Source organism: Ctenocephalides felis, unplaced genomic scaffold, assembly GCF_003426905.1.
Source record: "Ctenocephalides felis isolate EL2017-DRISC unplaced genomic scaffold, ASM342690v1 CF-g0.4_SCAFFOLD_01886, whole genome shotgun sequence".
NCBI lineage: Eukaryota > Metazoa > Arthropoda > Insecta > Siphonaptera > Pulicidae > Ctenocephalides > Ctenocephalides felis.
Window position 1 is genome coordinate 51,777,710 of NW_020538040.1, and position 25,456 is coordinate 51,803,165.

A 25,456-nucleotide genomic window follows, 5' to 3' on the forward strand; every position below is an offset into this window, starting at 1 on the left:
ACTAACTATAATGTAAAACAAATGATTACCTTTTATTTATTGTTTCGACAGCAATCAGAACTATTCAACCTTACATCCTATAAGCTTTTTGTTGAAGACTTGACCTAATTTTTCATGAGATGCAACTCATCGGTTTACCATTCTCCTACGTATGGTGTTTTTACATTAGCTCTTACATCTAATGGTTATCATATGATTCAATTTTGCAGCTATGCCAACAAAGCGCGATTTCCATATGAAATTATATTGAGATCTATAACCTCAAGTGGAAATTTTACATCAAAGCTGCCCAATACCGGGCTTTGGCCATAAAAAGAATAAATGAAGCACAAAATAGAAAAATGTTTATGGATTTTATATAAGTGCAAGATTTTACATAAGTAGATATATTTCGAAATGGATATAAAATTTAACTGGTTTTGACTATGAAAAAATAATATACTTTTTATTAGTTGAACAGCGATCAGAACTTAAGAGTCCTATAAGCTGATGTGATGATTTAACTTAGCTAACTACCTCAGTTTTACATATGGCAAACCAGAGCGTTGCCATCTTTTTGTAATTAAAATTTTCATATTTAAAATTTCTGTAATAGTGATGTTTAAAATAATGGGATTTCCCGGATTAATTGACACTATTGGCTATTATTGGCTACTATTGACTGATATTGGCCATTATTTGATGAAAATCACTAACTATAGTTTCACTAAAATAATGTTATCAGTGAATATCAATAATAGCTGTTTTTGTTTTTATACGTAGATAATAAATTTATCGATCAATCGACAATCAGTCGATGTAGAAACAACATCGTTGAATAAGATGACATTCGAGGATTTATAGTCCGAATATGTCGTATTATTGAGCTAATTACAATTTAATTGGTTTTGTCGTTGAAATGATTGACAAATGTGACATTTCACGATCGATGCGACCCGTGACAACAATTGCGATCGAAATCTGAAGCCATCGCGAGTAGGCAATAAACTTATTAGGCGGCAGATGCCAATGTTATTATCTCGAATGTCATATTTGAAATAATAGCTGTTTCCGTATAGCTAAATTACGTTATTGTGCATGTAATTATTGCATATAATAATGATATAATGCGATATCATATACCAGCGATTGACGTACTGTCTTACTGGTGACGAAACCTGATTTATATTTAGTCGAATTGCACATTTGATATATTGTAGAATAGTATTTACAATACGCATGAGTAAATAAAATAAAATTATTAAAGGTCAGGGCAAAATAATATTAGATCATTTATTTAACACATACTTACTATCATCTACACCACCGACGTATATCATTTCCTGATATTTCTGATATTATTATTTTAACAAGATCAGAACTCAAGGGTTCTATAAAGCTGTTGTGATAGTTTCATAACTTTATAGATGGGAACTTGTTTAGTTGTCCTATCTCTATGTGAAAAATTGTATTATTACAAGTTGTGTAATGCTGATGAATTATTAAAGAGCTATTTTGGGCTTGTAATCTCACTGCTATCTATAATTTCAAGTAAAAACCGATGTCACCATTGCTTGATATTAGGCTGTCTGATAATGGAACATCCGAACAGCTCTAACTACTGGGCCACGAAGCCTCCATTTAAATTAAAATAAAAATAAAAAAGAAAGAGTTTGAAAAGACAGTTATTTACATGCAGTAACACCACAGTCAATAACAGTATCATAAAAGCAGTTTAACTTTACCTCTGTTTGAAGAACTATGTTAAAATTTACTCATTTATCAAGAGGTGGAATATTGCCTAGTTGCACAAATTTTTGAGAACTATCACGTCTCTAATTATGAATTATTTTAATTATTAACTACAGTATTTAAATGAGCTTTTCAACTTTTGACAAGTCTCTGATAGAACTTATATTTATTATTATAAATAAATGAAAAAATAATAAAAATATGCTGCTACTAAAACGATGGGATGATCATGCTAGAAATAATAAAATCAGCGAAACAGTTCGGACAAGATAAGATATACGTGGAATATGTCGAAAGAAGTTGAAGAAACAGTAGCTAGTCTTTGTAATGATGAATTAAATATGAAGCAAGAAAAAAAAATGATAATAGTGATTTTCAAGATAAACAAAAATACCTTTTATTGGTTTTCGTAATTGGTCTTTGACCATTATAGAATTATGAACCAAATTGATGAAAATAGTTAAGATTATGACAGAAGTTCATACTTATAAATAACTTGTAAAAGAAAAGAAAAAACGCAGATTATGGTAAAAAATTTAAATGCAGATAAATCAGAACGACCTGACAATTAAAATTTGAATTAAATTAATATATAAATAAAATTTTAATAAAAATAAAAAATATTTTTTTACTACTATTAAGTTTTTCGGATACTTGGGTAGATATGGCTGTTATTAAAAAATATTTTTTTCATAAAAGTTGGTATATCAAAACTGAATATCATAATATGTGTTACTAAATTTAGAAATATATATATATATATATATATATATCCATACAAAACTTTGAATTGCGCACTATCTGAAAAATATTTAGAGCTAAAATTTTGAGAGAATTGTTTATCAATTTGGAACCATTTGAGCCCTTGGGAACTAAGGAAATTCGAAAATGTCCATATTAAGGACCACCCTAATATATATATATATATATATATATATATTTGTATCGTTTATACAATTCACTAAATCCATTTAGCCAATTTTCTTCACGTCTAATTCGCTCAAGGGTGAATCCAAACGTCGTTCGATATTTATTTTAAGTGGGTTATATTACTTTCAGTAGGTTTGCATTGTATCATTCTATATAGTCGTATTTTATAGTGGATTTATTTCGTCAAAATGACAGGAAATGGGTGTTAATATAACCGGTAGTAATGTTGGCTGAAAGTCAAGCAGAGGATTTCGGTTAATGCATCGGAAGTGTGAGCACTCAATAAATGGTGTCGGGTTCGCTAACATTTTCCATGACACAGTAAAAGTATTTGCGATGACGATGATATGGATAAATGGCGTTAAAATAATAATATTTTATGATCGAAATCAAAAATAGCTTTGAACTGAAATACTGATATATAATAAAATATTATTGTATTTTCCTTATTTTTTATCATGATTGTTAGTTAAATATTACAAATGGTTTAACAGTTATTGCAAGATCCTGATAGATTAAGAGCAACGGTGAGCTTTTATATTGGGTTCTAGAATTGAGGACCAATTCTGCCGTATAATAAACCAAAGTTTTGTTAGGCTATGTTACGCAGCTCTTCGCATACAAAATGGTACTAAATACTGTCAAAATGACATATTTGCCGTGCGATCAGGCGTTTTACACATAAAATATAACTCTAAGTATGTAACATCACAAAGATGCACCTACGATAACATTGTTTTTGTAACATTTATGCGTTTACTAGGCTAAGTTTTCAACATAAAACGTCTGACTGCACAGCAACCACATAGCATTTAAAAGTATTTAGTACCATTTTCTATGAGATGCGCTATGTAACATAGCCTTGTCATAACATTGATCTATTACTCTAATTTACGGCAGAATCGACCGCCTAATGCCATTTTAAGAAAGTATTTTTATTAAAATTATAAAACGAATCTTGCCAAGAATATTATAATAAGTGGTAAAGATTTCTTTAAACAAGAACAAGAATAAAATAAAAAAAATCAAAATATATTTCTTTCCAGTAAGAATTTTGAAACTAAGATTAATATAGTAATGAGCGTTAAACTTTATTGCACTTGCAAATGTACTATTAACATATTTTTTGTGTTATATTTTTATTTCTATAAGTATAACTTCTAAGTATTATTTTAGTTTATTATCCTATCTTTAAAATCATTATGATTATGCATTTTGCGAACTTATTAAATATTATTTTGCTAAAGAACAATCAAAATGTAGTATAAATGAAAAAAACAAACAACTAGGTATAAGTGGCATTTTGCCTTATAATTAGTGCAAGTTGCATAATTTCCTGAATATGTGAATATAATCGACCTAATAAGAATTGAGATTGTGACGACACAATTTTAAAATTTATTGCTAAATTATATTGATGCCAACTTTATTAAATTTTTATAATTAAAACACCTTTCTTATGCCTATAATATTAGTTCAGTCAATACCATGAACTCAACACAAACATTTATCACACAAATATTCATCAAAATCGATGGAAAAAATCATTTAAAAATTATTTATAAATTTTATTTACAAATGACAAAATTGATCTTACCAAAAGCTAATCACGATTCCTAACTGATACATTGCAAACAATTTCAAAATTTTCAATATCGATGGTCCAGCATTATGAGTAAAACGTGGACGAAACATTTTGCACTTGTCTTCTAATTAAGTATGAAAATATGTCTTGATCGTCTGGATGCAAAACTAATCAACTAGTTATATATATATATATATATATATATATATATATATGTGTGTGTGTGCGTGTGTGTGTGTATGAATACATATATGTGTGTATGTGATCAAAAATACTTCTGTTTCTGTTGTTCGAACTTCCATATAGACACTTTTATGCACGCTATAAATCTAAAATCGCAAAGTTAAATAACAGATCACGAACTTATTTTATCGAATTCGTTGAAATTTGAAATGTTATTGCTCTTTGTCTTTTGCATTTTTTGCTGTGACGCACGAAATATATGCAACATCAAAACGAAATTCAGTAGAAAAGTAACTAGATTTATAACCAGGTGATATCATGGGCGTAGAAGAATGATATCATAGGCGACTACGGAGACTAATACTAAAAACCACAAAAAATTAAATGAATATTCTTTAGTTTATTTTATACATTCTCAGCTAAATGCTACACAGATATTCGATTAAAAGTAACTACTATGTCCAACAACACTGTCTGCTGACCAAATAAAAAAAAATATTAAAATGATTATAGCACAAAATACTACTTTAGAGGCTAAAGCGGTAATCATTAAGCGATTTCTTGTTATTTTACTACTGTATAATTAATATATTTCTTGCTTTCTTTCATTTAATTTACTTTTCAATTAAACAAGCAATCTGATTTCGAGATCAAAACTTTTTCACCAGCATGTCAACTTGTAATTTGAAGATTAAAATTTTGCTATCGTTATTTGATTTCATTTTAAAGTTATATCCTGCATTATCAACGGATTTGAATGAAACTCTTGTTTGCACGTCTAAAATAAGGTGTCAAAATATTTGAAAAAAAAAAGATATTCTGTAGTAGTGGAATTAAATCTTGACCAACATCCCTGTTTTATTCAGAAAAGTTACAAAAAACTAACTTTAACTTCTTATATCTTTAATGTACAGTAATGTTTTGGAACAGATAATCGTAATCGTAGAAAATTTAAATAATATAAAATTATACATAACAATAAATATGTTGATAGTTAAGGTGAAATTGTTAATTTGTAATTGAATGCAGTGCAACTATTCTAGCATCATTATTTGATAAAATTACATTAACATTATGTAAGATATATCAATGCCTCTTATATTGGTTTAACTTCTCTTTAGTTGAAAATTTAGCTTGTAGAAATATTGTTAATTTCTGAACGCTAAATACTTAATTCTTTAATGGAAAAATAATGATTCTATCGTTATTCATTGAAAACTTTTTCTATAGTTTTAGTAAATAAAATAGATTAAGTTTTGAAAATTATGTTTAATAAATTAGCGTATAAAGTATATAGCGTATAAGTAACTATTAATAAGTTAGTTAGCACGGAAGAACTATAGTATAAATATATAAGCTTAGGTGGACAAAGTTGGCAAAAATATTATGCCAGATACAAATTTGAAAAAAGCAAGTTGGTATATTTAGACCCATACTGCAAAAATGGGCTTTTTTGTTTTGATTGATTAGATTATAGTTGGTAAACGTGTTCCGATAATTTTGTTTCGTCTATATTTCTTCTATTAATTTAGTATTGCAACCAATTTATTATCGAAGTTTCATAAAACTTACTTTCAGAAAAGTTACAGTGAACATAAGGTGACTGTGTCCATGGGTTTTTCTAAAGGCAATAGTTGTCCAGGATTTAGAACTTTTGTTTGATTGTCCCGAGTTTTCGAAAAATATTCAATTTCGAATTTAATATTTGCAGTTATTGATAATAAAATTACAATTACCCATGAAATATCTGAAATTGATGTATACAACGAGTATGTGTAAAAAAATTCAATATCGGTGCGCCACTGCATATATGAATGATAGACATATGAAAGTAATAACTCATTTTTATTTCAGTTTGGCGTAGGTAGAGCATGTTCTCTATGTTTCTATTTCGTATAAGTTATTGCGTCTTGTACGTAGCACATCATGCATCACAAGACAGAACTCAGTTCTGGTGCATGTACTGCGAAATAAATAGACACATATATACCCACGTATTCAAATTTGAATTAGAACGATACACATTCGAAACTTTTCTATTTTTCCAAGCGCCTTCTTGTATGCGCTCCGAGCTAACAGAGATGTCTTGCCGAAACGACTGACGGCGCAAAACGAGGATTCTCAAGCGAAAAAATCCTATCGGTCGAAAGATACTTAGCATATCTCGGTAGTTGCACTTACAATTAGATAACTGACAAATTAAAAACTTCATGAACTATTGGTGCATGGCATCTCGCCTTTTCCAAAAACTAACCAGCAGGTTTCCCCGTCAATACGAGTAAAATACTTTTAGAACTATTCAAATCCGTTGGTTTGTGTTTTTTCGAAATCGTTGACGAAAATTTGTATCCGAATACACACACATACATCAATTTTTTTCTAAAGTGTGCCAAAATATTCAGAAATTTTTGAAACGTAAAGATATACAAAAATTTCCATTTTCCATTCGATTACTAGAACTTACTCTACAGGAAGTTTAAATAAATGCATCTCACGTATTCAATCAATATTATTAATAATTTCTTCATCAATATTTACATACGAGCACCTGCTTTGGGGACATGTGAATTTTATAAAGAAGTAAAATTGTAAAAATAAATAAATAAGTAAACAATCCAATACATAATGTATATATTCATATACTCAAATAAAATTCAAAAATGATTGAATTTATCACAAATTATTTTTATCAACACTTCCGAAAAAATGTGTACAAGTAGACGCCTTGTGTTCGAAACTAATAAAAATCTTGGAATTTTCTTTACTTTAAATGCATTTAGCATTCATAATATTTGATATGAAATCTTTGTAATAAATTAAACTTGAAAAAAAGTACAAACGTTATAAAAAGAATCAAAAATGCCATGCAAAAGCTTTTATCATTCCTATATAATAAATGTTTTACAAAATCCAAAAAGTTTTTGACAGAAATGTGTTCTAATCAATAGTACAACAAGTTAATGTTTCAGTGATGAAATTCTAACCGTTAGTGTTACAGCCTAAGGCTTAACCCTGGTCTAATAAAATTATATAAATATATTTTAACACTTTTCATACTAGATATAAATAATGAAACCTAATCCAAATATTTCACTATTTTGAAGTATAAAATAATCCACTATATTATAATGCATCCTGTTTTTCTAAGAAATTATATTCCTTGAACTCGACCCAGAAAATAACAGGTCAATATCTAATTGGACAAGAATATAATGGGAAGTCGCTTGTACCCAAAAATGAACCAATCAAAACAAAATAAAAGTTTATCAAATTTTGTAAATTAGTATCAACGAAAAATTTATCTAAGTAATACTAGTGATATCTCAAACTTCACTTAAATAACCTGTATTAACTCAACATTCAAACATATAACATCATCTATCAATCTTTAACATCATATAATTTTATCTGAATATAAAACAATTTCAAACTACACATTATCTTTTTTTTATCAGTTTGATTATTGAAGCTACTAACTAATTATTTATGGTCCTTTGGAATTATCCGCGAAAAGTTTACTATATTATCAGAGTTTTTAATTCTTTCTTTAATTCACATTAAGAACTAATCGGTTCACAACAGTTAGGTATATGTTTTCTTCACGTTTCCAATTATTCTAATACGTTTAACAAAAAAAAAAATTACAAAAAAATGTGCAAATATGTTTGCCTTCTTTGTGTTTTTTTGTCAAAAATGGCTGCCAACTATTAACTAATTTTACGTTGTGCTTGAAATTAAACTTCATATAATGACTTATTTAGCATGAGTGGTTTAAATAACTAAAACGTATAAAAACGACATATTACATATTTTTATTCCGGGCCATATATCTCGTGTAAGTTGAGCATCGCTGAAAAATCGAGGGCTTCTTCAGCTCTAACTCGGAGATTCTGATTTATAGCGTCGTTTCTAAACTAAAAACACAAGAACGCTCGCGCATGCCGAGGCCGCCGGTGGAAAAATATCATTTATGTTTTACGAGCAAACTTTCGTAATAAATAATAAGGGAAATTATATATTTATAAGATTCCCGGATTCGCGAACGCGTAATATATGTGAAACGCGGCTGGATCGGTGCTTTGTATAAACTTTTCATGATTATATGTCGCCGTAACGACTTCAAATTTAGACTAAATATGGCTGTTTCGGCATTTTGAGAAAATTTCAGAAAAGGTTATTACGAATGCACAGTTCCGTATTTACTTCGAGTGCTTTGCTAACACAGATGATAAGAGAAACTAAATAGTAAAAATTTTGGTTCTCGCCATAAAAAAATACTATATACTTACTATAAAATATTTAATGTTATAATATTTTTAAAATTAAAAAAAAATTAAGTAAATTAAGTAAGTGGCCAAATAATAAATCTGAATACAGTAGAACTCCAATTATCTGAACTCCGACTATCCGAATCGCCGATTATCCGAATCACTTTCAGAAAAAAAATTGTCCAAAAAAAGTCTAAGTGCGCTATTATTCTTCCACCCTCGAAGCCAGTGTAGGCACATTGTTTGTTTTGAAAACGGTTGAAAACCGCAAAACAGCTTACATTGACGGAGATGTTTAAAAAACAATGATTTTTATTTCTAAACTTGTACATAAGTACATTTTATTTATATTTAAAACATGTGAAAATATCATGTTTCTTTCATTTAATTCAATAAAAAAATAGTGCAATATCAAAACGTAACTTTTTTTTCTCTCCAATGGCAATTTAAAAAAAAAACTCCGATTATCCGAATATTTGATTATCCGAATGGGTCCCGGTCCCCATTAATTCGGATAATTGGAGTTCTACTGTAGTACTATTTTTCGTAACTTAAAACAGAATATTTAGAAATTACATTTAATGCTTAGGCCAGAACTATAAGATTTGAATCAGATACAATACCTAAATGATATAGGGTAAAGTGGGGATCGAAAGTCTACCACCCTTTTCTCAAAAACAACTAAAATTAAGAATTTTTTAACAACAATATTTTAAAGTAAAGGAAAAAAAATGTTTAAGAAGCTAACACCTTGATTCTTATGACGTTGCTATTGCGAGAAAAACGGCCATGTTTGAAAGTCCATAACAAAAATATTTTCTTTTGTTGTTAGTTTTTTTGATAGTGAATACTCTTTAACAAAGTTCACGACGCCTTAATATAATTTTCAATTATACGTTATTTAATTGTTTTATAAAAAGTATTGTTAATTTTGAGCTAGATTCAACAGTTTTTTTATATAACCTCTATAAAAGCGTACACTTGTGTGTTTGGTATGTATTATTTGTTGTGATATTGGTTTTCACAGTATAATTGCTCAAAGTCAAATTGAACTATTGTCCTCCGCCCTACCCTATATGAAAATCTTCAATGCTTGAATAATATTTTTATTGTATTCACTTATATGTTATACTTGATTATTAGATATGTAGATACAAAATTATTTTAGGTTGCACTATATTCTAAATAGTTGCTAATAACAACAATGATTATTTCATTGAAATTAAACATGTAACATTCTTATTCCTTACGACAGTTTCAGGATGCCTAACATCTGAAAATCCTAAGACAGTACTACCATAAAAAATTTCATTGATGAGATATTTGATTTTCATGTTTTCCGCTTAATCTTTTTTTTAATTATTTGTCGCACACCTAGGTTCTTCCATTTTGAATGATTTATCATTCATACTAACAATTTCAACTCTTTGTTTTACATATTAATTGCAGTTAAGAATACAAATTTTGATTCTTTAGAGAAGATACAATTGGCATGTATTAATGAAATAACTAATGCTCCGTTTTCTATATTTCTCATCAAGTTTATTTACTTGAGAAATAATTTTAACGCAGAGAACGTAATTCTGTAATCAAATTTTGAATAAATTTTATAAGTACTAAAACTAAGGATTCACGACAATAAAAGTTTTCTATAATAAACTTTTGCGATGTTTCTTATCTTAATGATACGTGTATGAGTTTATTTTGTTCCAGCAATATTCCGCGCTTATTAATCCATATAACTATACCAAAACCTGACATTTTATTAATATTACCCATATAAGTTTATATTGCCTATTCAAAATGAAATTGCAAGCAAAAATAAATATAACCTGTATTGCTTAGTATATTTCAGAGCTAAGCACCGTAACAACAAACCACGCAAAAATGCGCGGATGAAAATACGATAAAATGAATTTTTACGACATTGAAATAAAATGTAAAACTACATAGCGCTTGTATGATGTTCGACGCTATAAAAATAATCGTAAAATTCGGTAATTATTTATTATGGCAGTTATATAATATTTGGAAAATGCATTCGAAATATCGGCGGCGGCATTCGGAAAATTGTGCAATTAGTAATTTGATCCACAAACCCATTAATCTAATCAAAATGTCCGGCATCATATAGCGGCATTACCGGCGCTAGTTGAAAATTTTATCAGTGCCGAAACGGTGTTCATAAAAAAACTTATGAAAAAATAATGTTTCCAGCTCATTGCAAGTAAATAAAAATACTAAAACAGAAAACATATAGTCACTCGCAGGAAAACTTTGTAACTATGTGTAAGTAATATTTGTTTCGGTTTCTATCTGATGAGGAAGAATACTGAATTTGACAAAATCCAAGTGGTTGCTATGCAGTCAGGCGGTTTTTCTCAGGTCGTCAGATAGAAAACCTAACCTAAAAACCAAACAAATGTCAAAAAAAACTATCTTAGATAGCAGAGTCTTTCTGATCCAGCTTCATAACATACGAGTGACGTTGCAGTTTATGTGTACAACTGCCTGAACGCACAGCAAATACATGAGATTTTGACAATATTCAGTATGATTCTGTAGCATAATGTATGGAAGTTGGAGCGTAACATGGCTTTAAATTTTGAGACAAACTATGTCAATCACATCACATAACTATCAGTATATACATATATTTATTATTATATGTCACTTATTATTTTTATTCCACTTTATTGTTTTTCTAGTATTATTTCATTATTATTATTATTTGCTTTTATTTTATATTAAATCATCATACTAGGGATATCATTTTAATGAAAATAATATCCTTTATTTTGTACTCTTTTTTATTTAAATTTATGTTTTTGTTCATTATTGTTACAAGATGTTAAATTATTTAGCAGTTGTAACAAATATTGTAATTGAAAAAAATTTCAAACAGTAACTTTTACAGCCAATTTTTATACATAGTACCGAGACTCGGTCTGAGTGTTCATCCAAACATATTGGGCCTGTTACCATTGTAGTTATAAAACTATTTTACAACAAAATAATATGTAGAATATTATGTATTCAATTCAAAGTCAATAGCTAAAACAAAATCTAAGTAAGTCTGGCACTGTTCCCATTCACAAAGAGGTAATCGAATAACACTGTTTGCATTTCAACCATATGCCACCAGATGGACAAATCGTGTTCGACAATAGCGGCCACTCAGAATCCTTAAATTTTCGAACGAAAAACTCCGACAAATAAAAAATTTGACGTCCACATAAAATTCTAACACATTTCGTATTACCGCGGCTTGAACAAACAAAAGATAGGAAATGCTAATGAAATGATAATCGGCCTTAATGGATGAGATTATGATTTTTCGCGTTACAAAATTCGACAATTAAATTACTGATAAGGGACTATTTGAACAATGATATCGAACTGATTATTAAAAATAAATCAATCAAAATAGCAAATAGTAGTTTGCTTCGGTTTAACATGAAACTTTTTTTACTTTAACTTTATCAATTTTTTAAGGATCGATGAACAATTTAGATAATGTCTTGAACTTTATATAACTACTTTACCACCCTCCCATTTTTTCTTCAAACATAATAATACATACGAGACATGGTTTCTTTCCCAATATATCATCTCACAGAAATATTTAGATTTCAGTCTTTAGATTCGCATCATATGTATACTTTCTGCTCTACTAACAAATTTGCTAATATTCTTTTTCAGAAGAGTTGGCATATGTTTGGAGACAAAAATGTATTATATATGTAAAATGTATATTAACATAGTAAATCTATTTTTCCTGTGATAAAAAATTAAATTGGATTATACTCATATTAACAGCAAAACAAAACAAATGGAAAGAAAAATGAAATCATTGTTCTGGTTTATTAATGGTAAATTTAAATTATCATTAGAAAACAAAATTCTACTTTATAACGCGACAATAAAACCGATTTGGACTTATGGCGTAGAGTTGTGAAGCTGCGCCAGTAAATCAAGAATTTCATCTATCCAAAGAAAACAATCTGAAATTTTAAGATGTATTGCTATACATTGCTATACATTGAATATTTAAATCAATTTTTATTCAATCTATTTATATTGGAATGATTGATTCCCTGATTACAAACGGATAAAATAGAATTTCAGCAGTTTATGTTACAATGTATCTTATTTATTACAGCAGACAATTCTAATGTTAGAGCATATACGTTGAAAATTACTATTATATGGACCTAATGAAAATAGGACAGATGTCAATTTTATGTATTAAGACTATTGAACAGTGTAATTGAAACCTAATATTATTTAGTATTTGGATTTTATTTTTTATTTAGTGAATGGTTTTTGCAACTTGCGCAAAAATTTACGAAAATTGTAATATTACACGAACCTTTGCAAGAAAAAGCTTAAATAAAACAAAAAAATTGTCAGCAAACAACTTAGAAACTTTTCATTTCGTCAAACGTCGATGCTTTAAATTTTATTATATATTTATTATATATTCTTTACAATAAATAATTATATTATATAAAAAACTTAACGTAGTGAAAAATTGTCAAAAGCTTTACTGCATGATTTATAGAAGTGATCAGAATATATATTTAAAATACATTTTAATATAACCATTACTAATTATATAACCATTTGGTACGTGAATTTCCTCGTTGTTAAGAACACGTTAAACAACCAAAACAATTACCAAAATTCTCAACAAACCACTCCAAAAGCTTAGATCTTACTTATTATTTCGTCTTGTTTTTTTTTCAATATTAAGTCAACAATTTTTAATATTTCTTTGCAACAATTGTTGAGCATGTATGAGGATACTATTCGTAAGTGCATTATTGTTCTCTTAGCTACAAAAAGATGATAAACATTTTACAAAAAAAACTATATTCAGATATACACAAAAACATGTGTTTTGTAGTATGCGTAACAAATCCCCCAAGAAATTTAAAAAATAATTTAACAGAACATTTAATCTTTTGCAGTATACTGCATTTAGAATAAAAAAAGTATATATAAGAAAGTGTTTGTTAAAAGATGAGTTAAGCGAATGTGGTATGTATAAGGAACATTTTTTTGAATTGAATAAATACCATTTTTATTATAATAACTATCAATATCAACTTCAACATATTTTTTATTATAATTGCCAACTTTTCCTGATACAAAATTAAATTAAAATTTTTCTTACAACTAGCAATTCTTTTAACAGCCAAGCACGTAGCGCATTCTGTAAGAATGATCAAACAACGCAGCAACACCATGCAGATGAACCTTACTACTCGTCATTAACCGACGTGATGGCAGATGGCAACAGCTAAATTTTATAAGATATTCGAATGTATTTGCAGCACCTTTATAAATGTTTTTTTTTCTTATACAAGCTGATACGAACAGTACATACATATTCTTAGCGCGAAACTAATATTTAACTTCTCGTTTGGGTAATTAACTTCCCGTAATTAACTTCTCGTAGGGTAAGTTATAATAATGGGCCGAAAATCGAAAATGAATATTTTTGCATATCTTCACGTTTTAGAGGTTTCTGAACATTTTGGAATACCTCAGAAAAAACGGATGTGTGTGTGTGTTTTGTGTGTCCGCATTTTTTCGCTCACGTTTTCGGGCGCACGGATCAACCGATTTGAATGGTTCAAAAAACATTCGATTCCTATTGATAGGGAGATGTGCTGATTAGTTTTTGGCGAAGGCAGATCCAGCCGTTACGGAGATACGGATCAAAGAGTGCAGAAAATAGAAATCGTGTTTTTGAGAGGACGGCGTATCCGATTCATACAAAAAAACATTCAATTTGTAATAATTGGGAGAAGAGGTGATTAGTTTTTAGCAATAGCAGGTCCAGCCATTTCGAGTTTTTGAGAGAACTAAGCATCCGATTTGAATGCTTTTTAAACTTTTTGCTTGTGTTATCAAAACAATTGCTTTTGGGAAAAAAATATTTCAATTTTTTTTCAAGATTTTTTTTTCATTGTTTTACTTCAAAAATCAAATTTTAATTAGAAGTGTATGGCATCGTGCCGGGCCATGTTACAGCTTTTATAATAAACTTTTTGAAAACATTTAATATTTTTTCAACATTTCGTTACGGTGCCCACGATTTAGTGCACTGCGGGACGTTGAAGAGATATTAAGCCTACGAATTACTCCAGCTACTGCTGTAGAAGTGAGGCTGCGTGGAACGCTAAAGCCAGATTTGCTACCGAAGTGTAATAGACTTGCGATCTTCAGAAAGAAGAAGAGTAACTAGTAAAAAATCAGTAATCAATAAATATTGATCAATGATTAATAACAATTGTTTTGAACATTTTCCAATAGATAATTATAATCACTATATATTTTATCGTTAATAAAATATACAGTGACGATCTTATCCCTTGAGAAAGTTTATATTAGCAAGAGTTGCCGAATGAATTCATCTGGGGATGTATTTCTTGCAATTAGAATAACGCATTAGAAATATATACATTTTCTTACTGAATTGTAAATTTAAAGTTGATATTTAAAGTATGAAACTTTGTATATTTTTAAAAAAAATTGAAAAAAAACTTCTGAAAATTATGAAATTTTCTGTATTAACCGTATAAGTAAACTTTAAAAATTAACAATATTGGTACCGAACTCAACAAAATTGTAACAGAATTAGTTCTCATTTTTATCAAAAATTTTTATCAAATACCTGATAATTTGATGTGCATATGTCTAGTGATCATTTTGACCGCCAAATATCTTTTTATTTTACTTTTTCCTCTGTATCTCTGAAATCGCTAGACCTGCCTTACTAAAAATTTCATCAATTCTTCATTTCGTTAAAACAAGTAAAATATATTTGGAATGATTTAAATCGGGTGCTCTGTTCCCTCAAAAACTGAATTACCGTTTTTGGCACTTTTTGCCCCGTATCTTCGAAACGGCTGGACCTGTCTGCACTAAAAACTAATCAGCATGTCTTCTCATCAATAGGAACCGTGAACGAAAAATTGTATCCAAACATAATTTTTTCCTGAGGTAAGCCAAAATGTTTAGAAACCTTCAAAACGTAAAGATATGCAAAAATTTTATTTTCAATTTTTTGCGATTACCATAACTTAACTTTCCCTATGGGGAGTTAAGAGAAGTATAATTTTAGAGCGAGAATTATAGTGTTCTAGATCCTCCCTCCTTGAAGTAATGTCTGAGGGCAATTTTCGTGGAACTCAAATGTAAGAGATAAGCGGAAATTTTAGTCGGTATTATACCCAGGATAGCGTCCGATATACCCAAACAAAAGACCCAGTCCGGATTGCATAAACGCATTTCCTTCAATTTACAAAAAAAAACACAACCACATGCACACGTATCAGTTTTTGAGTCGACTCACAATGACTTGTTACGTTCAGAGATCATGCAATTAGAAAATCAGATTTTCTGGCAAAAACAAACTATTGCATCGGGTAGTTAATTATATCTCTTACGACTAAATAATATCGTGGTGTAGGTGTTATATGATGTAAACTTTTCCTAGTCAATTTGTTTGAGAAAAACACTCAGGTGATTCACGCCGCCGTTTGCGAGTTCCATATCGCGGTAGAGGACTCTAGTTTATGCCGTACAGTGCAAGTTTTATACTATTCGATAGTCGTCGCCAGCATTTCAATCGAATAGAATTCTACTTTTCTTCAAGTCTCGTTAAAGATTGACATTACACATTTCGTTTACAATATAATATATAATTATATAATTTCGTTGTTATATAATTTATAGATAATAATTAATATTTAGTGATCTCCAGAAGGTTTTTATACAAAAAAGATGAAAACAACGGAATCTCAATTCAAATTGCTCGTGGAATTTATGGAAAGGTACGTAAAATCTTGCCGGAAATCTGTTTGCAAACCGCTGAGTAAATTGAATGATAATTATTTAAGTTACGTAATGTTAAGTGTTATTGTTTTGTGATTCATTAAAATCAAATATCAAGTTACAATAATTATTATATAAATTGATAAAAGTACATAGCAACAGCTGGGACGCAATTGCTTTGAGCAGTTGCTAGGGCAGTTTGAAGTATTTGAGATTGATGATTATAAATTCCACATGTATATATATATACATTATATATATATATATATATATATATATATATACAGTAGAACTCCAATTATCCGAACTTCAATCATCCGAACTCCAATTATCCGAACTCCGACTATTCGAATCGCCGATTATCCGAATCACTTGTGTGCGCTATTATTCTTCCACCAGCAAAGCCAGTGTAGGCACATTGTTTGTTTTGATTTGACGGAGATGTTTACAAAACAATGATTTTTATTAGTGCAATATTAAAACGTAACTTTTTTTCTCTCCAATGGCAATTTTAAAAACAAACTCCGATTATCCGAATATTTGATTATCCGAATGGGTCCCGGTCCCCTTTAATTCGGATAATTGGAGTTCTACTGTATATATATATATATATATATATATATATATATATATATATATAAGTATATTACAGAACATCCCAGAATCCGAAACCAGGTATAGGTCGAATATATCAGGATAGGCCTGATTAATTTTTGAAAATATTTCATAAATTAGTGAAGAAACCATATAAATTATTATACTTAAAATTCTTAGTCCTTCTTCCATATATCGCAATCGCAACCTTGTATTTGAAACGGTTTGATGTACAGACTTTGGACTATTGACAAGTTTGACAAAATGTAAAAAATTAGATTAAAAAAATATCACATGTAGCTTGAAAGTTATGGGTCTGTAAGTTCAACCTAGAACTATGGTTAAACTGTTAACATTTTTCAGTCATTGTGGTTAATTTTTTTAATTTAGTTTTATTTTTGTTCATTTAAATCTTAGAAGCGTAATCGTAAATAACATTTCTCGGGCAAGAGCTGAAAACGTAATTACACGAATGGCGGTAAGTTTACGAAAATCCAAATTAATATTTTATGTGGAAGACTAGATAATGAACAAATCAAAAAGTTTCTGCAGAATATTAAAAAAAAACGAAACATCTGCAACCGCTGTTAGTACATATAAATATGTCACATGTATTTAGTTCTGATTTACGACATTAATATACCTACTCCTTCCTGTGATAAGCAAAAACTCACATTTGCCAATGATTTGCCAACTGTAAGAGTATAACCAAAATTGTTTTTTATTAACATCAAAACGATATAGTATATGATTTGTATCTTATAAAGTGTTTATAACAAAGTATACAATTCCCAATATGTGTATAAATATATAACAGCCTCAACCAAATACTCAACACATTTTTTAAAGAACGAGTTTTTTACTCTATTGATGAGTATTTGTGTTATAACTTTCAGTAAATTATTCTGTTTTTTTTTTCTTTCATATAAAAGGCAAAACTTAAAATAAGATTTTGATTGAACATTTTTTTGAATTATATTTCATTTAATGTAGTATGTAGTATTATTTATTAATTTAAGTTATGTACCATAAATATCTATAATTGTATAATTGTGTTGTATAAATATAAATAAATATAAATAAATATAAATAAATAAATATAAATATGAGTGATTGAAATTATTCAAAAGCCGCAGTATTCGTACATAAAACATAAAGAGTTTATTAAATATTATAAATCGTATCAGGTTTTAACATGGATCAATTATTTGAAAATATATGAGATGATCGGCATATAAGAAGATGAATTAAATATTATAAAATTTATCATATTTCATAATATCATTACTAAATATACAAGTTTAAATTACTTACCTTCAAAGCATCATGATTTTGATGAAAAGCGAATCCTCGGATCCCGATAGCATACTAAGAAAAAATGTATCGATGACACACTGTAAAAACAGATGTAACGGAATTATTAATCCAGAAGTATAATACATATAGTGTTAGTATATATATATATATATATATATATATATATATATATATATATATATATATATACAGTCAACCCTCGGTTAACGCGGCAAGTGCGTACCGTGCAGTATGGGGACCGTGCTATAAAATCTCATATTTAACATACATTTCAGGCTAATTCGTAGTGCGTTCTATGGAAACTTATGTACTGCAGTATGGAAACCGCGCTATTTTTTTTTATTTTTTATTTTTATTTTTTTTTTTTTTTTTTTATTTATTTATTTTTTTTTTTTTTATTTTTTTTTTATTTTTCATTTTTTTTAATTTTTTTTATTTTTTTAATTTTTTATTTTTTTTAATTTTTTTTTATTTTTTTTAATTTTTTTTAGTTTTTTTTTATTTTTTTGTTTGTTCTTTGTTCTATGAGAGACTCAGAGTTAGTACAATCGCACCATTTGTATGACATGTATGACAGACACCTTATTCAAAAATTGGCGCGACGCAGTAGTCAGTTCAAAGGTGTCTTTAGACAGCTATTATATAATCAGGCATGTCTAAAAGATAAAAGTCGATAACAAAATTTGTAATTTTGTTTATAACTTATATTAATATCTTAAGTTAATTTGTACAATTAACTTATGGGCTGTTGAAAAAAAAACCGTGTAATGAGAAGTCCGTGTAGTCGGAGAGATGTCGGATTTTTAGCTCCGCGTAGTATGGGAACCGTGCATCCAGAGTGCCGTGTTAACGAAGGGTTGACTGTATATATGTACTATGAAATATGAACAAACAACACTATTTTTGCACTATTTATTTAAGGGGGTCTTCCTATGTGATGGGTTGAAAAAATCGATTTTTTTTTCATAAATTGCTCCCTTAACATGTCTAGAATACGGTAGTAAAGCGATTTTAGAAAATTCGAAGTCGTTGTAAAGATACAGCAGGTAAAAGAAAGAGCGGTTCGGAGTAGTTTTTAACGGACTTGAAACTTTAAACGTGTTTTTCTCAAAACTGTGTTTTTCAAACTTTCCTCCATTGTATCTCAGAAACGGCTGGACCGAATTACTTGAAATTTACAGGGCACACTCAATATATTTTATAGCAAAAAACAAAAAAAAACGCCTAATTTGCAACTTTTATTTCAAATGTCTATCAAAAATCCATTTTTTTTTATATTCATTTGATTATAGGTCATTCCGTGCTTTTAAGCCTACAAATTAAAACGCCGTTTATTTTTTTTTTTCAGATAAGCCGATCAGCCGGAATCGTGGAAGAAGTGGGAGCTTTTTTTCGAGGCGGGGGTGTTCAGAGCGCTGTACCTCTAGTTTGACTGAATATTTTATATTTATACTGTCCAAATATGTGTTAATAAATGATAAAAAACTTGAAGCTCTAAATATTTACTGGCCATAGAAAAAAAATCCTAAAATATCCCTAAAAAACAGGCCGTCACATAGGAAGACCCCCTTAATTTAATTGATTTAGTGACTACTGAAATGAGTGTAGTCAAAATTTTGCTGTTCGTCGTTTGTTTTTTCCATAAATTTTGATTGATGTTGGCTCTCAATGTGTTAGTAGGCTTGAAACTGCAGTTATTTTTTGTTGTAATGACATTTAGAGTCCTAGCCAATAACAGAATGTAATATATTCATACAGACGTTTTTCTCTCCATTTTTACGTTCAAATGAAAAATGAATTTTAATAATAAATAATTTAGGTTATTTAAACTTAAATTTAATAGTTCAGATTAATCAAACCTAAATTTTGCATTACCAACGTCTTATTTTTTGCCATAATACAATAATAACCAGTGGTATATGCCAAGTTGCTTGAACTTCCCGTACCGCAATTAAATATTCGAGGAAGAAAAAATCAATAATCAATAAATATTGATTAGAGATGAATAACACAAAACACTGAAGTATGTTTATATTTACAAGATATGTGAACCTATTCAAGCTCAGTTCGAATGAATCCATCCGAGGCTCTTATCTTATAACGCATAAGAAATATATAGGTACATTTTTAATCTGTAAGTAAACTAATCATTTAACAACTTTGTATATTTTTGAAAACTTTTGAAGATGTGAATATTATAATTTGTTTTGAAGGACCTGTCTTTCGCAAGAACTGGTTAGTACATACCCAATGTTTTTTGAATTTAAAAGGAAGCGTTTTTATTATACCATCGGTTGATCCTCTCAAACACCTTAACAAAAAATTGCATCCGCACATACATACATACACACATACATACAAACATATTTTTTTAAGGTATGCCAAAATGTTCAAAAACCTTTGGAACGTAAAGATATGCAAACATTTTCATTTTAGATTTTTTTTGCAATTACTATAACTTACCAATAAAATAAAACTATCTATTTATTACATATTGCATTACATATTGCAGAAAATTACAATATAATTTAGAAAATGTATAAAGCAAAATAAAATATAACTGTGCTAATATGCTAAAATGATAATTTTTAATAACTATCAAGCTGAATATGAAATTGCAATGAACATATTTTTTTTTACAAATAAATGTAGAATATATAGATTAAAAAGCATAAGAACTTAAACTTGACTCTATGCTGGGCAAGGAATTAAATTAAATATTACAATTTGTTTATTAACACTGGAAGCCTTATGACAAGATACATGTGATAATCAATAGTGTTTGAACGTCGTGCAAAAACATGTGAACCGACGCATATAGTGGTAGGCTGGCTGGTAATATTTTCGCAATAGGCAATAAAATATCGTGTCCCATGCAGCATTCCTAAGCGCGCATTGATTATCTACTCTCGAGTTGAAGTAGCTCTTTTAGGATTTTTTTTGAGCTAACTAATTGCATGTATCTTGTGAAACAGAGTTTGCCACAAACTATAATAGAACATTAAAAACTATTATTTATTGCAAAATTTATGTTTTTCGTGATGCTACGTATTTTTTTTTGAAACTCATTCAAGTAGGTTGATCCATAATGTCGAGGACATTTTTTTTTAACTATATAAGTGAACCTTTATAAATCTTAGTACCCATAGACCCATAGAAATGAATACGAATTTTATACTTATGAAAATCTCTATCATGTCCACATATCTAATAATCATTTTTTACCACAAAATGGCATTTTTATGGATTTACAAAATCGCTGGACCTGCCTTCTTAAAAATTTAATTCTACATTCCATCAACAAGTGAAATGTTTTTTTAAAATAATCCATGAATTTAAATAATAAATAATAATTAAATAATAAAGTAGTATGCATCGTATACTAGGATACATAAAAATTATTATTATCATGTAATATAAAAACTGTACTTGAGAGAAGAATGAATAAAAATGTTCCAATATATAAAACTCGAATATCTCGTAACTTCATACAATAAAAATCCTTAAATTTTGTACAAATAAAATTGTAATAAAAATACGAAAAAGTGCAAAAAACTTTTCTATCATTTCTAATGTTTCTCTAACAAATTAATATCAAGATCTCAAATTATAGAACAAACGAAAACTTTAAAATGTTTCACTCATCATATGAGCAATTTAGTATTAGCTTTCTTAACTGATATACTAAATCAAATTTGATCTGGCTAAATAAAGTATTTTAAAACTACTTTAGTTTTTTTCACTTGGTGTTACTGCCCGAATCGAAATAAGTCATCCAAATAATAGGTTGTCAAATATCTCCCTTCCGCTTTTTTGCTCTTGGTTTATAATACAAAAAGGCGAAAGGGAGATATTTGACAACCTACTTAAAATACTTATTAATTAGTTAACTAAAAAGTTATAATTTAAAAACACTTAAAAAATTGTAAATTGTAAAATATTTCTTTCATCTAAATACCTAAAAATTTGTAAAAGAAATACTTATATTATAAAAATACTTAATAATAATAATAATGATAATAATAATAATAATAATATCAATAATAATAATAATAATAAGACACTTAAATTTGTTTAAATATCATAAAATAGCCTAAAATTTTTTAAATAAAATAATTATATTGCAAAAGTATTATAAATCTTATTAAAAAACTTATTAAATTGTAAAAAATACTTGCAACAAACAAACTAGTTATATTTAAAAATAATTAAAATTAACTAAATATAAATAAGTTTATAGTAAATAAATTAAATAATAAATAAATAAATGAGTAATAAAAGAGCTAATAGTTAATTAAATTATATAATAATATTATTATACCGACGGCTTGTAAAATAAGTAAATAAATAAATAAATAAATAAATAAATAAATAAACACCAAATTCACATACTTAAAAAAATATATATATATATATATATATATATATATATATAATAAAATTGCTTCTTGGGCATTCGTCCAGTAATTAAAAAACAGTTTTAATGAAAAATGTTTTTATTTAAAGAACATACGTTTCGGGTCTTGATTTGACCCATCTTCAGTGCTACAATTAAATAATTCAGGGTTACAAATTAAAACAATATAAAAAAATACATAATTAACAGACAGAAATAAGTAAAACAATGTATATGAAAAGTATATAAGAAAAACAGCCATAAAATAAACAAATGTAAAGAAACTCACCATACAAATAAACTTTGAAAAACACACAAAAACACAAAATTGCACGAAAAAATAAATAAATGTGAAATTAAATAAAAACTTTTACTTTTTCGTGCAATTTTGTGTTTTTTAAAGTTTATTTGTATGGTGAGTTTCTTTACATTTGTTTATTTTATGGTTGTTTTTCTTATATACTTTTCATATACATTGTTTTACTTATTTTTGTCTGTTAATTATGTATTTTTTTATATTGTTTTAATTTGTAACCCTGAATTATTTAATTGTAGCACTGAAGATGGGTCAAATCAAGACCCGAAACGTATGTTCTTTAAATAAAAACATTTTTCATGAAAACTGTTTTTTAATTACTGGATGGATGCCCAAGAAACAATTTTATTATATTATTTCACCATCTGAAGAAAAACCTCTCGCTTTATATATATATATATATATATATTATATATATATATATATATATATATATATGATTTTCACTGACAAATTATATAAACTGGAAAAAATGATCTGAATCACTACAAAGTATATGTAGCACTACTTTATTGCTCATAACATCACGGAAGACTAGAGGCACATGCTCCGCATTTACTTCTAAGCAGTCTGATTTTTACAATTACTAATTGCAGATCATGTGGAAAGAAAAGTTTATGTCATCTAAACTTGAATATATCAAGCAGATGATTTTTGTTTAAAATATTAAATCTGCTCTTCTCAACGTGTTGGATTAAATAACGCCTAACCAAATATTGGTTTTGCAACTTCATGTAATAATTGTGTTTGAAGAACTTCGTGTAATTAAAATTAACATACATTTATTGACTGATGGTATTTTATTATTTTTTCGCTGGCTATATAATCTCATTCTTTGAACAGCTGTAATATCTGTTTTGCCTGAAAAATATTTTCTATTTCAATAACTTCAAAGATTCATAGAAACTACGAATAATATAGAAATTGTTTAAATTCACACTCTAGTCGTGCCTCAAAAAGTTTTACTTAAAAATGCAGTAAATATGGTATTTATTGTGTATGTTAAGATTGTTTTTGTAAATGCAGTCAACATCAATCGATCGAAAGAGCTTCAATGTCACTCTGTATTTCTGGTATGTTATTTCTCCTTCAAGAATTCAAAATATTCCATTTGAATTTGTTCTTTTGAATTATATATTCTGTTATTCACATGATATATATATATATATATATATATATATATATATATATATATATGATTTAGTAGTTAATTTTGATGTTGAAATATATGAGTCAATTCTTGAGGGCAATACATCAAACAAAGAAAAGGCCAAGATTTATAAAATAATCTTCAATTCCAAACAACACTTAACAACAAAATATAAAAATAATAACAAACAGAATATAAAAGAAAGAAAAATTAATATGAACTAGATATTAAATAGATAAAAAAGAAAAAAGAATGTATATATATATATATATATATATATATATATAAATACATACACATATACATTTACTATACTTTTCACGAATCAGAGCAACTTCGTTTTTTAGCCGAAAAATCTTCCAATGGTCCCCCATTGCGAAAATTGTCGATTTTGTAAGATTGCTATAAAATAAACACTAGCAGTCGGAGGGCTCTAAAAATTCAGTGGCGATTTATTAAAGTCATAACATATCTAGTTTTTGAATATAAGTCGAATTAGAGCAACTTCGATTTTTAGCCGAAAAATCTTCCAATGGTCCCCCATTGCGAGAATTGTCGATTTTGTAAGATTGCTATAAAATAAAAACTAGCAGTCGGAGGGGTCTAAAAATTCAGTGGCGATTTATTATAATCATAATATAAGTACTTTTTGAATATAAGTCGAATTAGAGCAACTTCGATTTTTAGCCGATAAATCTTCCAATGGTCCCCCATTGCGACATTTGCCGATTTTATAAGATTGCTATAAAATAAAAACTAGCAGTCGGAGAGGTCTAAAAATTCAGTGGCGATTTATTAAGTCATGATATAGTACTTTTTGAATATAAGTCGAATTAGAGCAACTTCGATTTTTAGCCGAAAAATCTCCAATGGTCCCCCATTGGCGAGAATGTCGATTTTGTAAGATTGCTATAAAATAAAAACTAGCAGTCGGAGGGGTCTAAAAATTCAGTGGCGATTTATTAAGTCATAATAATCTAGTTTTTGAATATAAGTCGAATTACAGAACTTCGATTTTAGCCGAAAATCTTCCAATGGTCCCCCATTGCGAGAATTGTCGATTTTGTAAGATTGCTATAAAATAAAAACTAGCAGTCGGAGGGGTCTAAAAATTCAGTGGCGATTTATTAAAGTCATA